The sequence below is a fragment of the Rhinolophus sinicus genome, chromosome 11 (assembly GCF_057876585.1).
Source record: "Rhinolophus sinicus isolate RSI-liver-muscle chromosome 11, RSI-T2T, whole genome shotgun sequence".
In the NCBI taxonomy this organism is placed as follows: domain Eukaryota; kingdom Metazoa; phylum Chordata; class Mammalia; order Chiroptera; family Rhinolophidae; genus Rhinolophus; species Rhinolophus sinicus.
In genome coordinates this window covers 3390568-3403589 of record NC_142511.1, presented here as the reverse complement: position 1 = coordinate 3403589, position 13022 = coordinate 3390568, and the positions used below count along the sequence as shown (strand labels likewise).

At 48.7% G+C, this 13022-nt stretch overlaps 1 long non-coding RNA gene across 1 annotated transcript; it reads left to right on the top strand.

The window, feature by feature from the left end:
* The first annotated feature begins 4240 nt into the window (after window positions 1–4240).
* On the top strand, window positions 4241–12317 carry LOC109455690 (uncharacterized). Its single transcript, XR_002138700.3, has 3 exons — window positions 4241–4607; window positions 9431–10039; window positions 10378–12317. It is a non-coding gene; the product is annotated as an uncharacterized LOC109455690 (long non-coding RNA).
* The last annotated feature ends 705 nt before the right edge of the window (window positions 12318–13022 follow it).

Below are 13022 nucleotides of genomic sequence, written 5' to 3'. Positions count from 1 at the left end.
ATGAAAAAATAGGCTCATCCCATTTAATCCCAATTGAGCTAGAGAGATCTAATTTGCACAACATAAATAATACGAATATCTTCTATCCACACAACATCCCATCCAGAGGTCTCATGATTTATAGGATTTTCTATTATTTCCTTGAATTGGACGTCTCCTCTAAAGCAGTACTTTGTAAACACCTTTCCCATTAATCATATCCCCCAAGGATAGAAATGGGCTGAACACACCACTGCTCTAATTTCACACAGAGGGAGAAGATGCAGAAGCAAAGTGATTTTTCAAGGTTACCCAAGGTCCCACTGTGTCAGTGATTTGGAAAGAAAGAGAGACTTGGCTTCTAGCCAGCCTGGGGAAGCTGTCCTGTCCAATGCATAGTTTCATTCAAAGCACAAGAGAGCAAGCAATTTAATATCTGGTGACAGCAATACTTCACAGGAGGGATGGTACAGCAGTGTAAGGAGGCAAATATTATAGATGAATGTAAAGTGCTTCTAACTTCTCAAAAAAATTACATCTATTGAAAAGAGAATAAGACTGCAAAGGACAGCATGTCGCTCATTAACTTATTTTCATTAAAAAGGGAAGGGGGGATGCCGTTCTCTTCCCCTCTGAGGAATAACCCTTGGAGTTTGGGAAGAGGAAGAAGAGGACATATGTCATGTTGCACCAATTCACTGTCCCCTAACACTCTCTCTTCTGAGCAACATGCCAGATGAACGGCTGAAAGGTGATCCCACAAAACCTCAGGAACGAATCCCATATCATGTTCTTCTCTCTCTCTCATATGGAAAACATGAATTGTTAGAGTGAAACGTGTAGGTCTCTCCAGAAGCCCACGCGCGAGCTTGTGGGTAGAAAACGATGCCGTGATGTAGTGTCTTCGCTGACCATCTAGACAGCACTCCCCTCATATGGAGACAAATGGGATCAGCCCCCTCTGAACTCAAATTTCCATCCACACGGAGAGGCCGCGTGGAGAAGAACCAAGGAGCCCGGTCTCAGAGAGAAACCCGACCCTGGACATATGCTCCCCGCAGAGCCCCCCCCCCAGCCAGCCCCCCCAGCACTCAGGTGACCCCAGCACAGGCCCCAGATGTCTTCGCTCTGCCCTGTCCGAATTCCTGCCCCACAGCTCATGAGCGCATAAAACGGTTGTGGTCTTAAGTGGCTTGATTCTGGGGAGCCTGATACACCCCAGTAGGCAACTCAGACACACACTAAGGCTATATTCTCACCTAACTATGTATATAACGAAAATTTTGCATCTCATTAAATATCTCCCACAGCAGTGGTCAGCAAACTCTTTCTGAAAGGGCTACATACTATTTTAGGCTTTGCAGGCCACAAAGCAAAATTGAGGCTGTTATGTAAGTGCTTACAGAACCACTTAAAATGTACAATCATTTCTAGCTCAAGGGCCGTAAAAACTCAGCCAGCTCACCAGCCCTGGCCCGTGGGTGGCAGTTTGTGGACCCTGCGCTGGAGCTTTATTTTACTGTTTGCTGTGTCCTTCCTGATAGGACTTCCCGTAACTTAATCAAATCCCTATTCTCAAGCATTTAGTTGGGTGGTAATTTTTCACTGTTTCAAAAACAATGCTTCCATAACCCTTGGACATAATGCTTAAGAAATTCTCGTTATTTCCTTAGTATAAATCCCTAAGCTGGAATTGGGAGGTCACAAAATACATTACTATGCGGAAACACCCTCTAACACTGAAACCCACGTACAACCCACCACACCACGTGCTCTGCAGCAGTTCACGACCATTTCCAGTGACTGTCAAGAAGGAAAGCGGTTTGACTTTCCTCCTGGGGTCTGAGGGTGAGTGAGGAGAGTGAGTCCCACTTCCTCACTCTGGGGCTTGGTTAGAAGTCCTGACTCGGGCTGGGCCTATCCCTGAGGCCACGCTCACTGCCTCCCGGGAGGAGCAGAGCCATCCCAGGCCTGGCAGGGTGCCCGCTACACGGCTGCTAGGAGGCTGCCCATCGCCACCCACAGAGCACCCCACCTCACTTCCTCCTCCTGACAAACCGCCATCCAGGAGGTGACATCCCTTTCTGCAGCTGGCCAGTGTCTCTCTTCCGGTCCCCGGTTCCCCCTCTGCTGGCACCTGTCCTTCCGCTCCCAACTCACAGCCTGCAGAGCCCCCACCCCACCCCCAAGCAGGGCAGGCCAGAGGACATGCCGCCTATTTGCACAGACTCTGGGCAGGCCTGCGGGCTTGACCTTTGAACCCGGCTGTCTAACAGAAATCCACTGCTGCTGACACGCGTGTCCTCTAGTTATCTTTAAACGGGGATAACTGCCGTCTCATGAGGGCATGGAAAACAGAAGCGGCAGAGCGGCTGCTTCTCCACTTCCCCTCCCCCCCCCATCTCCTGTCCCGGACGAGCCAGGTCCTATACATTCCCCAAGACGCTGTTCTCATCCTCCCACCCCCACCCCGGGAGCCCAGCTCACCTGCCGCAGCCACTCAGCTCCTCGGAAGAGCATGGCTTAGTCTGTACACGGCCAGCTCACCACCTTGTCACACTGTCACGTTCACTTTATAGATGTCGATATTGTCAGCGCAATGTCTCCTCGCTGAGGGTGTGGAGCGTGATCTCCACTGACCTGAGCGCCTTAGAACAATGAGAGGCTGTGCTGGCCAAACAGCCAGGAGCTCATGAATTACGTTCACTGATTTGCGGTCAGGATTCTCCTCAGGCAGATTCCAAAATGCCCACCCCAGAAATCCAGGGTATCATCCACATTGAGCGTGTAGAAACTGGATACCAACTTTTGTTAAGTCTGGAGTCAAAGGGCAGAGACTGGACAATGGGAAAAACATCAGACGAGGAAAAAGTCTGAAATCTAACCTGGTTCTCTCTTAGGGACGTGAGAATTGGAGCCTCAACTGTGATGGGGAGAGAATCATCCCTTCTATTTCTATGAAGCCTCTCCTGACACTCAAGTGAATGTCCAATAAACCTGGAAGGTAAGCAGGATTGTCCCCATTTTACAGATAAAAATGACAGCAATGTCAAAACTAAGTAATGTGCTCAATGTCACAAACCTAGCAAGTAAGATCTGAACCCAGGTCTCCTTGATGCAAATTTAAAAAAATATATATGAAGAGGCGGAGAGAGACGTGTGTATATTTCATTTTCCCAACAGTTAACGTTTGTGTGCTATTCAGATAAGCTCATCTGTCTTTGTATTTGCATTCATTCTCTACAGAGGGAAACATGAACAACGAGAATAAGACTGGAGTTCGAGACGCGATAAGGGAGTGAGGAAATAGGGGCGCTGCCAGAGCTAGGAAATTCGTTTGGTCTAAACGCTTCAGTAAACACTGCCTTCTCTGCACCAGGCACATATGCTGCTGAGAAGATAGTCCCTGCCTGTGAAAGTGGCAGAAGTGGTTCACACAGAGGGGTCTGTGGTGCAGAGAGGAAGAGCTTGACAGAGGGAAAGGAAGCAGCTTCACATTCGGTGCCCCTCAGAATCGAGGTGCAAAACCGTAGTCTTTCAAAGGTAAGTCGTGGTGACAGTCCTTGGCTCCAAATTCTCCAGGGGCCCCTGCCCCGCTCAGAGGAAAGCCCAAAGTGCCAACCACGGCCTCAGGAGAAGCCAGCCCCTTCAGGAGAAGCCAGGAGGCTGGTTTTCCTCCGGATTTGAAGTGTCGTCTGTATCTGCATGAATAATGCCCATATATTCCTGGGTTTATTTCTAGACTTGCTTTGTTGTCCCTCGGACATGTCTTCATAGTCACGTGCCAGGGCAAAACCTGACTTGTTATCTGCAATGACGAACTGCTCCGTGCCCTTCATCACACTTTTTTCAAAAGATTTCTAAACAATTCTTGTATAAGAGATGCATTTTAGTAACATTACTTGGGCAGCAATTTGAAGATGGACCAGAGGAGGCCAAGATGGAAACTATCACATTAATCCAGATAAAAGGTGAGGACAGGAGTGGCAATTCCAAAAGAAGAGACTGTCCTCCCCTCTGACCCCCTCCGATCCCCTCCTCCCACCACATTCTCCACCACTGTCCCCTTCCCCCAGGCTCTGATGTAGAGGTCACTTGGTAGGAGAGGCTGGGACAGATTCAGAGATATTCAGGGATGCACATGACTTAGTGACTTATTGGAAGGTGGTGACGAGTGAGAAGAGGAGGACTCTCGGGTTTCTAGCCCTGGCAGCTGGGTGACTAATGGTGTCATTTCTGGCATCATGCAGGAATAGAAGATTTGGAGAAGAAACGTAATGAGCTGAGTGTGAGTGTTTGTGCTTCATCCAGGAGGAACTCTCCAGCAAGCGCAGAGTCAAGCTCTGGAGTCGAGCTCTGGACCTGCCAGCTCTCTTGATGCTGGAGCATGAACGGCAGCTGCCAACGAAGGTCATCAGAGAAAGGCCTCCAGCACCATCTCTGACTCACTGAACTCTGACTCACCAGGAGCATTTCCAGCGAGTTCTAGTTTTGCTCTGTCATAGTGGTCAGTAGCCTAGGACTCTGTGAGACCAGACTCCAAAAAATGGAAGACAACACTCTGAGAGAGAGAAAAGCTAGACCGGACCAAGGAACACCCTTCCTATGCTGAAAAGGAAGGCTCGCAGGTAGGAGATCACTCGGGGGTGAAATGGGTTACAGCAAGTACTCCGAAGCAGGACAAAATATGGACTCTGAACTGAATTCTGTGGTAAATCAACTGGAACGCCTGAGTCAGCCAGGCAGAGCTTGAATTTCGTTCTGATTCACATCATGGCTCTGCTCCATGGCTCCCAGGCTGCCCCAAAGCTCTGACTAATTTAGTTCATGTGAAAGCTGCTTGGAGCCTTGACATGAGGCTTGGTTCTTGGGTCACTTCAGCATGAATGACCTTGAGATACTTTTCTGGCTAACACAAATGAAGATTTTTATCAACATGCCCTGCTCCAGGAAATCACCGATTATTCCACAGTTCTGGGCCCCTAAACCTCCCCGTTCAAGACTTTAATCTAATATTGGATTAGAACATACATGTCTCCCTCTCCTCCTTTTTGGAGGAAAGGACATTGTCCTGTTCAAGTCTAGCACAGTGCCTGGTACATGGAAGATAGTCCGTAAGTGTTCGTTAAAATGGGCGACAATACAAAGAACAAATCTTCTCGTGGGGGGACGGGAAATAATGGGACATCAGTGTTAGAAATGACATTGTCATCACAGTACAAGTGGCAAGTAACAGGACGTCGATATTATCCAATGTGTGTCGCCCATTATTACTAGGATGCGTGAAGCAAAAATACATGGATTATTAGCACTGTTTGCTCTCCCTCTTTTCCCTCTGGCTAACAGAGCTTTTCCTTAAATGACAGTTGGAGCCTACCCAGCAGGTATGTCAGGCCAGGAGAAGGAAGTAAACTCTAATTATGCTGATTTCCTTCTCGGGAGAAAAGTATGCTAGGAAAGGATATTGGGTTGTGTGGCTAAAATGAGGTCTGCTGTTTGCTTGTGGGGGGGAGTTCACTGGCTATCTTTCCTTTGGTTTCTATTATCCCAGATAATTGCAAATGGCCTGCCACTCCTGAAAATAGTTGTCCTACCAAATTTCTCAGATCAGAGACTCAGAAGACTGAACTGAAGGTATAAGGCCATAAATAATAATAATAATATCAAACAGTCACTGATCACTTACCCAGTGTGCCAGGCATTGTTCTAAGTGTGTCATATGAATTAGCTTATTCAATCCTCACAACAACCCAGGGAGGTGGGGACTACCCCCTCCCCCCATTTTGCAGATGAGGAAACTGAGGACAGAGCAGTTCCGTAGCGTATCCAGGCAGTCTGGATGCAGAGCCTGTGCTCTGAACCCTTACACAGCATGTATCTCCACAAGCAAGCACCAGGCTGAGGTCCGGGCAGGGCTCACAGTGACTCATTTGCGCCCCCTTTGTCACCGCAGATCAAGGCGAGGCAGAGGCCACCATTTCCTCCTCACCCTTACCAGCCAAGAGTCACTACCATCTAAGAACTGACTTCTTGCTGGATCTGAAGGCATTTTTGATGCTTACGTCTGGGGGCTCTGTGAGCCCGACTCCCCTTTTATATCAATGCAGGTTACCGGAGTTATGAACAGCTTGGGAGCAAGCTCCACAGCTCAAGGACAGACCAGGACGGAACTAACTGGTTAAAATGCTGCATCTCCTACCATCAAGCTGCACAGAAAGTTTGTCCTCATGCCACGTGCCATCATTTGCAGGGGTTTCTCTTTTTCTGAAATAATGAGGCCTTCTGGTGACAGCTTATTACAGGAGAGATCCCCCCACCCTGAACTCTCACACTAGTGGCGTAAGACGCAGAATGTAAATATGGGCCAACCGGCTTTACGGAAGGGAAGTAGAGAGGTTATTTCCTCTCGCTTGTTTAACTCGTCCGAGGCTCATCCCACAAAAAGCAGGACCCAACGGTCCTGCATCTGATTTATATGCTGCGTGTGTCACCACCAGGGTATCTCTTTGTTCTGACAAAGAACTTCCCATCTTCCCAGAAAGAAAACAACACAGAAAGGACTAGGTTCACTCACGGCACATGGAATTCTTTACATCTGAACGTGCGGTCCCCAACCATGGCATTGTAATAGGTGGGGCAATAAGCAAGGTCAACCAGGTCATCTCTTCCTCTCTAGCCACCAACACGGCCCCCAGCTTCTCCCCACCTGTCACAGCACTGCTGGCAGGTAGGAGTCCATGCCACCACGGTCAATCCATCATCTTCACTCCCACCCACCTCTTCTCATAAATTTCTAGTTACATACCATCCCTTCTTAGTCATTCAATTCCTGAGAAGAATGAAGCAAAATGATTTCTCAGGAAATGCCCGACCTGCAAAGCTAAGATGCTGAGGAGGCCCCACCCAGACAGGATGGTGACATTTTGTCACCCGTTCTACACCTTCTGCTGAAGTCCCAAGTATGGAGTGGCCTATCCACAATGCTACGACCACCTCTGGTTCCCTTATGTGTTCTCAAAATGCGTATTAAATAGCGACAACTAAATGGCAGGTGCTGTGCTAGGTGCTAAGGAGTTAACGGTGAGAAAACTCGATGCCTTCCCTGCCCTCGCAGAACTAACACCAGATCGCGCCCTATTTCCTCCCCCATCTCAGCACCCCACCCCTTCTGCCTAAAAGGTTATCGTCTAGTCTGAAACAGGGCCTGGGTCAAATGTCTCTGGAGGTCTTCCAGCACTGTGACAACCTATTATCTTGCATCTGACACAAAAAGGAAATGGGTTAGACAGGTGCATAGGCACAATTTAGGACACGACTCTGATTAACGACTTAATTCAGTCTCTCGGATACTTGGAGACTCTTCCTGCTCTGGAAAGACGATCTCTGGGGCTTCTCTGAACGTTGTGATCCTTAGCCCGTAGGTAAGATCAAATTAATCCCCCGCGTGTTTCTTTTCAGAACACACTATTCCTTCAAACTTCGCCAAGGCCGAGAATCACACTCTGGATATTCTTCTCATGATGGCACCCAGTGGGAATGCTGTTAGGCGTCTAGCTTTTTCCACTTATGAAAGGCTTCTGCAGAGCTAAACTACAAACAAGTCTGACCCCACGGGATTAGGAAGACTGGGTTATGTTTAGGAAGATGTGTAAGAGGGCTGGAACCTGAATCTTTGATCTTCTTGAAGGCTGCAAGATCGACCTGAATGACCTTCAGGGAGGCGGCTGGGATAAAGGCACGGCCCCACCCCTCACTGCCCAGAAAAATCCCACAGCAGGTATAGCTGACCTTCTCTGGACAGAGCCAGGCCCAAGCAGATTTCTAAAGCTGGAAAAGCTGGCTGCTCTACACCCAACACTCAAATTCTCTTTTCTAAAATTTACTCCCGCCGTCAATAACGGACCCATTGCGCCGATTTCATGTAACTAAATGGTGGCACACCATCCACTATGCGGCCACTAAAAATCACATTGTGGAAAAATAGTCAGCAGCATAGAAAATGTTCAGGTATTTTCCCCAGCTCCCCAATGCTCAATCAGAGTATAAAATTTGCCAAATATTTCACTTTGGTCACTGTTTCCTGAGCACACAAACCATACCATTTCCTGTACTAAGTCAAAGCTTCGGGTCTTAGTTCTAAGAACTGGTACACAGGCAATGAACCAGAGTGCTTCCTGTTATAACAGCAATAAATAGACTATAATAGTTCATTTCTTTGAGACGCAGGGAAATAGATATTTACCTAGTCTGGCAGACTCAGAGGTGCAAACTTCTCCCTGAGGTTTAGAAGGTGTCTATTGGGAGGTGACTGTTAGTTAAAACTATTGTTTTGGAGCGAGATCTAAACCCTGGCCCATCACTTTGTAGCTGGGATATCTTAGACATGTAACAATTTCTCTGGGGCTCCATTTCTGCACTGCTAAGATGGGGTCAGAATAATACCTACCTCCTAGGGTTAGTGGGAAAGTAAAACAGAACCTAAAGAACTTAGTATACTGTTTGGTGCTCTGTCAGTTCTTGATAAACGTCAGCCATTTTTACATCAACTATGTCAGGAATTACAGGCCAGCCTTGTATGATCCTCTGACTTGTTGCCCCAGTCTTTCTCCCCCAGAAAAGGCAGTCAGAGGGGGTGTTCCTCCTCTGGGAGATGTAGTAAGGAAGGGACATCTGGACGGGGGTGGGGATATTACCTGCTCAGGGCCCAGTCTTAGGGGGCTTTTAAGTATACAGAATACCAACGGATGAAATGAAAGGGAATGGCCTAAAAGAAGACAGGCAAGCCAGCTGAGCCCAGGGGGCCTTGGCAATGGCTGAAAGATGTGAGCAATTTGGAGAGGCAAAGGCCGGCCTGAGAGGGTGTCTTGGGAATGGGTGGTAGGAAGGCCCCAGTGGGAAACCTGGTACCAGAGGGCGCTTCCCGGGGGGGCGGGGGGGGCAAAACTCCGCTAGAACTCGGTGGGGTTCCCCACCCACCTGGCACGTTGGCCAAAAGGACAAATTTAACTCCAGAAAGTAAAAACATTTAGAGAGAGAGTCCTTACAATGAGGAAAGTTGTCTGCAAGCACTGATACAGAGACGCAGATGAGTGAGAAAGTCCAATATGTCTGCTTTGAGAGCAGAAGGCAGCTACCCTGCCAGTTCTCTCAGTCAGAGTGACCCCTGCTCGGCGGGAGGCACAGAGCCTGCAGGGGCACCGGGCAGGCAGGCCGGGTGCTTCCCCAGACATGTGAGCCTGTAAGAGGCTTCTGCAGGGACAACATGATGCCATGGGGCAGGGGGGTGTGGAAAAGGAGGGGATTTACAGCAAGGACGTCACCTTTCCAGTGTGGCTGCCACGTCCTGGGCTTCCTGCCAGCTCCAACCATCACCTGTGCAAAAACCAGAGCGAAAAGCAATTTCCCTCCCTCGGACTCATGTTCACTTGTTCTTCCTTCTCTACCCCATTAGGTTCGGCCTCCCTTTGTACTTTCTGAGAAATTACTACCCTGGGCTCCAGGGGAACATGAGGACCCTCTGATTTCAGCGTGTTTACGAGGATTTTGGAGAATCTGAGTGAGGCGCGTACACGGTGGCCTCACGGCGTGTGGTGTGTCCCTTTCTGCCCCGCTCGGTGATTGGACACTCTGCGCCCACCGTGAGGGGCTACAGAATTCCATCTCCTCCCAGCTGCTTTCAGATCACACTTCCCCTGGAAAAGCCTATACTCCTAGTCTTGAGGTCAGACTTCTTTGGGGTCACAAAGATAAGGCACTGTCTCGTCATGGCCCAATTACATATGGATTCTGAGCATGGAGTAGGGGAAAGTTCTGCAGGTGCTACATGGACTCTATGCCAACTGTCACCCTGGACACCAGGGGAGAGTGTCCTGGGGACATGAGCCAGGCGAGCTTCGGGAGATGGGGTTAAAAGGGTGCCGGGTTCTATCCGACAGGATTCAGTCCTTCATTCAACAGTCAACATACAGCAGCAACAGGAGTGGCCGCTACCTGCCGAAGGCTACAACGAGGAAAGAGACAAGGGTCCCTGTCCCCAAGGAGACCGCAGTCCACTGAGAGGGTAAGCCACCCAAAAGGTAAGCATAGTGCAGTACAAAGACCACTACAGTGGAGAAAGCCACGGTGGGGTAAAGCCACAGGGCGAGGAAGTAGCTCCCAGTTGGGGGCAGAAAGAGGCCTCTGGAAGGAAGGCAGAGCCAGAATTAAGAGGCCCGTGGCCATACATGGCATTTCCCTGGGCTGGGTGGCAGAGGAGGGAGCGAAGGGGTGGAGATTAATACCTAAGACAGCCAGGACTTTATTTGCATTGCACTGAGAACATTCCATCTCTTTCTTTGCTTTTCTCTCCCTTCCAATTGCCTTTGATTTGCCTTCTTCCACCTGATTCGTACATCAAAGACCTTACAGACCTCCAGAAGAAAGGACCAAAAGGCAATCTCAGTGAAATGGGATGTTGCATCTGCGTGACCTTGAACAAATTCGTGGGAAGAGGGCGGTGTTCCCCGTAGACCAGCACCCAAGAGGGAACCAGACACAACCACACATGCACTGGCTGCCTTCCCTCCACTTCCCTGCCTCCTCTCATCTTTGACCTTGGAAGGGAAGAGGAAGAAAATGAGTAGAGAGAAGTACAGAAAAGGATGTAGGGATGAAAATGAAAGAAAAAGAATGGTGAGCCACAGGCGGCCAGACGGCTCAGTTGGTTAGAGCACGAGCTCTCAACAACAAGGCTGCCGGTTCAATTCCCGCATGGGATGGTGGGCTGCACCCCCTGCAACTGAGACTGAAAACGGCAACTGGACTTGGAGTTGAGCTGCGCCCTCCACAACTAGACTGAAAGACAACGACTTGGAGCTGATGGGCCGTGGAGAAACACACTGTTCCCCAATAAAAATTTTTGGAAAAAAAAAATGTGAAAACTATAAAAGAATGGTGAGACAGGAGGCGTCCTGCCCATGGGCTCACTGGAAACGAGCCTCAGGAGACCTTTTTGAACAGGAATTTTCTCCCATCCTCCTGGACGGCAGCATGAGAAAGGAAGGTCAACATAAGACACTTGGCTCAGAGACACTGAAGGTGGAGGTGGCTGGGCGATGGGGTGTCCAAGGCCAGCTCTCGCCCACACTCCCCGCCCCCCCACCCCCCAACCCTTGTGCAGCCCGTGGGCCAACTGCGGCCCGCAATCCATTTTTAATTGGCCCGCAGGGAATTCCAAAAATATATTGAGTTTACTTAAATAAACCAGGTGAGGCAATACGTACTTCACATATGTGTATTTTACCACATACACATATGTGTACCACATACACATATGAATACATATGTGTATTTTACCACATATGGCCCTTGGTGAAAAACGTTGAAAAAAGTTTGGACACCCCTGATTTAAATCATCCAAACTTTATTGACCTCCCGCCCCCACGAGTAAAAAATTGTGAGCATGTGTCTCCAAAATATCGGGGGTGCCAAAACAGTGTAGTACACATTTTAAGAGATGGTACCTACTTGTATGTATTACTTTGGGAAGTTGAATTGAATTACAGTAGCAATGTGTAATATGACGTTCGCTCAAAACATGGCGTTCATCAAATGAATGCTAGCGTCATTCGTTGTAGTAACAATTTTAATACAGTCTTTTCCTTTCTTAAAATCTGTATCCATTTTTTGACACCCTGTACATCTACACTGACTTATAAATTTTATATATAAATCATTGTTGATCCATATAGTGTATATTTTAGAGCTCAATTTCTTTCTTATTTTAGACACGAATAAATAGAAATAGAAATTTGAATACATTACTCCTGAACCACAACAGGGTATCACGCCAGAGGAGAGTTTATACCCACTTTGGAGGCTACAGTTAAAAGGACAGGGGACATTCGTGTGAGGCCATCGTCATCTTTGCAGTGACAGCCACACCTCTCCCACCTCAGTGGGGTCGTGTTCTGACAGACACATGTACAAGGTCCTCTGAGCCAATAAACAAACGGCGTCTTCAGCCTAATGTAATGGAAAGTCCTGTGCCACAAATCATTGCAAATTGTTCTCCTGGCCATTAATTTCATGCCCTGGTCCCTTTATTACATGTTTTCTGGAACACTCAAGTTGCAGCAAAGTGGCATTGTTGGCTCCCCCACCCCGACCCCTCCAGGTTTAGCCCTTTACAGAAATGCTAACGAGCAGTGAAACAGTCCCATCGTCGCATGAGGGAAAAGAAGGATGTCCACGAGCTGGGCAGCAGTCTTTGACTCATCCCAAGGTGAGGGTACAGCCAGTGTTACCCTCAGACCACACAGGGAGTGGACTCTGTCACCACAGCTCATCCCTCTCACTTGCAGGCCTGTCTGTTCATAAAAAGAGAAAGTAGGTGAAAAGGCCTGTTTAGATCAGAAAAGGGGCAGAGTGAGTCCGCAGTGAACTATGCTCTAGCCTTCTGCAAGTGGTAGATGCTGAAATAAAACAGACGTGCCCTTTGAAGCAGCACTCTCCCTGCCGGTTATCAACAAACATTATATAAAGAATATTCTAGAACGATCCACCCAACCGCTCTGACTTCACACTTCTCCAGTGCAGTGCATTAGACAAGACGCAAAGCGAATGGAGCAAATCACAGGCAGGGGCGTCCTGCTGCCAAATTTGGACCCTCCCTGTTAAAACTGTCATTAGGCCAAGGTCATCCAAGTTGACCATTCAGTGTAGACCAACCATACCTCCTGGGGTGCAGGAGGATTGACCCCGGTTTATGGGGCCACAAGGTGGACAAACCTTAGCCTGCCCTCCAGGTGCTCATGGTCCATAAAGCAGCTATATACTTAAGAGGGAAAGGACACAGGAAAGGGCTTGTGGGCAGGCTCTTCCTGCCTAGCTCGTCATGCCCCAGGGAGCCGCCGCCACACGTGCCCTACCACAGCTGGGCGGGCAGCAGCCATACACACTTAGGTAAGCTACACACACTCAGCCACTTCCAATGTCACCAGGAGAACTCCTCCTATAATTATCAGGGTGAGAAAGAGATGACACCCCCTTATCCGAGTGGGGAG